This window comes from Pipistrellus hanaki (genome assembly GCF_964339955.1).
Source record: "Pipistrellus hanaki genome assembly, chromosome: X".
In the NCBI taxonomy this organism is placed as follows: domain Eukaryota; kingdom Metazoa; phylum Chordata; class Mammalia; order Chiroptera; family Vespertilionidae; genus Pipistrellus; species Pipistrellus hanaki.
The window spans coordinates 40,962,220-40,965,220 of NC_140524.1; the positions used below are offsets into that span (position 1 = coordinate 40,962,220).

Below are 3,001 nucleotides of genomic sequence, written 5' to 3' on the forward strand. Positions count from 1 at the left end.
CGCCAGGTTTTTTGGGCAGTGAGCGCAGCCGAGGTGTTACAGTAGGAATTAGTAGTTCATATAGTCCGGCCCTCCAGCTCTCTGAGGGACCGTGATCTGGCCCCCACTTTAAAAAGTTTGAGGACCCCTGGAACTTTCCCAAAAGTTACAGATAATTCAGGTCTATTTTTTCTACTAGTAAGAGTTTTGCTTAGTTACAAAACCCCATAATCACAGTGTTCAGTTTTTCTTTAAAAATTAAACACACAGTAATCCTGTCAATGTTAAAAATCAAAACTCCAGAATGTCATGGCATTTATGTCACCAATCTGAGTTTAAGATACAAATACCGGCTGTTTATCCCATGGACCGTTTTTGCTAGGCTGAGTCTGTGAAAAATCAAAAAGTCAATGTATGATTCTTTTTTTTTTTATCACATAAAGGGATATATGTGGAAGGTACAGAGTGACACTGAACAGATCACGGAGCACAATAGACATTAGTTCTCTCCTTCCCCAGCATCTCCTTCATCTCCTTGTTTTTCTAACAATCACAGAATGAGATTGTCCCTAAGCAACTGCATGATCAGCGTGCTGTCTTTGAACGACTCTTCATACATTGAACATGTATCCAATATCCAATTCAGCAATTGCTTCATCAAATGCCTCTTCGTCAGGTTGCAAGCCTTTTCAGGGGAGTTCAGAATCTCGTAGTAAAACACTGAGGAATTCAGTGCCAGGCCAACTCAAATGGGTGTGTAGGCTGCATTTCTTTCTTACTAATTTCAAATGCTTCCTGGTAAGCCTTCTGAGAGTTCCACACAGTGGTTTGCTTATTGTTTCTAGAAGCCTCCTCAGAAAGATATAAAAAATAATCTCCTTTCATTTTTAAGTAAAACACCTTACTTTCTGGTTGTGTAGCATTGGGAATAAAATATTTGTCCAACAGCTCCAGAACATCGTTGCAGATGTCCTGCAGTTCTGCCTCTAATCTTCTCCCGGTACTCTTTGCCTCTGCTCCTTCTTCTCGTTCCTCTCTGTTTTCTGTTCAATGCTGGAGATGACATGCCAGGAAGAATGGCGGGCGCCTACCACATTCTTGTAGGTGACAGAGAGCAGATTTCTTTCTTCATTGGAGAGTTCATGTCCCTGTTCCGTGACTGCCTTCATAGCTGCAGCCATGTCATCATAGGACTCAGCCTGCTCAGAGAGTTTGGGTTTCTGTACCAGCTCACTTTTATCCATGGTCATTCCCGTGGGAGGTCAGCAAGGACAAAGACTATGGCGAGCAGAGCTCCGAGCGCTGTGACCGCTTCCTTTCCAGGCCCACTCCTTCCTAAGTAAACATTTTAAATAGTTCCTGTTCCAAACGTAAAAGTCAGCCATTAGTGAGAATTGTGTTATTAGTATGAGTGCATGCTTATTAACAATTTGTTGATCAATGATTAAATCATTGGAATGATGAAGAAAATTACTAGTTTTATATGAGAGTTTTCAAACATGACTATCTCTCCAGTGCTAGATTCTCCAAGTTATGTCAAATTTACCTTGATTAGTAGAGTAAAACCAGAAGATTATGAACTGAGGAAAGCCATGTGAAAAAAAAAAACTGCTTAAACAAGTAGGGAGTAGTGTCATATGCCAAATAATGGTGATAAATTTAATAAGAAGAGGATTAAAACCTATCTATGAGAATGAACAACAGAGATATTTCTAAAGTAGTGTTTTAGATTGTGGAATATTAAGTTACTACTCAAAAGATTTGCTGCCTCTTTTTAAGTCTCTCCTATGAGCTCCTCCTTGTGGGGTGAAGTATTAAATATAGATGTGAGCAGAAGTATATACCTTCCCTATCTTTTTCTTCTTTTATAGGAAAAACTAGAGGCCCGGTGCACAAAATTCATGCAAGGGGGTCAGGGGGATGTCCCTCAGCGTAGCCTGCACCCTCTCCAATATGGGACCACTCGAGGGATGTTCAACTGCCCAGTGGGATCAGGCCTAAATGGTCAGTCGGACATCCCTCTCACAATCCAGGACTGCTGGCTCCCAACTGCTTGCCTGCCTGCCTTCCTGATGGCCCCTAACTGCTTCTGCCTGCCAGCCTGATCACCCCCTAACCACTCCCCTGTCAGCTTGATTGATGTCTAACTGCTCCCCTGCCATCCTGTTTGCCCCAACTTCCCTCCTCTGATAACCTGGTCACACTTAACTGCCTTCCCCTACAGGGTTGATCGCCTCCAACTGCCCTGCCTTGCAGGCCTGGTTCCTCCCAACTGCCCTCCACTGCTGGCCATCTTGTGGTGGCCATCTTGTGTCCACATGGTGGCAGAATCTTTGTCCACATGAGGGCAGTCAGCTTGTGTGTTGGAGTGATGGTCAATATGCATATTACTCTTTTATTAGATAGGATAGAGGCCTGGTGCATGGGTGGGGCCCAGCTGGTTTGCCCTGAAGGGTGTCCCAGATCAGGGTGGGGGTTCCCTTGGGTCATGGAGTGGCCTGAGTGAGGGGCCTGTGGTGGTTTTCAGGCCAGCCATGCCCCCAGGTAACCCAAGCAGAGGCCCTGGTATCTGGGATTTATTTATCTTCTATAATTGAAACTTTGTAGCCTGGGAAGGAGCTAAGCCTCCTGCTCATTCCATGGCTGCCGCCATTTCTGTTTAGATTTGTTTACCTTCTATAAATGAAACTTTGTAGCCTTGAGTGTAGGCCTAGGATGGCAAGGGCAGGTGGAAAGCTTGGCTTCCGCCGTTGCCTGGGAAACCCAAGCCTCCCTCCTGCTCTCTGTGGCTGTAGCCATTTTTGTTCGGTTTATTTGCATACTTGCTCTGATTGGCTGGTGGGTGTATCAGAATGATGGTTAGTTTGCATATTACTCTATTATTATGTAGCCTAGTATTCCAGACAAAGGATTTCCTTTTAGCCTAGATTTTTGAAGTAAAGTGGGCATATTGCAGAATTTCAGCTAACCTGGAACCAAAAGGCAATATACAAAATAATGGATGTTGCTTATCACCAGGCCA

The 3,001-nt window shown here is 44.1% G+C and overlaps 1 pseudogene across 1 annotated transcript; it reads right to left on the reverse strand.

The window, feature by feature from the left end:
- Positions 1–397: 397 nt before the first annotated feature.
- LOC311615603 (14-3-3 protein beta/alpha-like) lies at positions 398–1,306 on the reverse strand (annotated as a pseudogene). The gene has a single exon. The product of its transcript is annotated as a 14-3-3 protein beta/alpha-like (transcript).
- Positions 1,307–3,001: the final 1,695 nt, after the last annotated feature.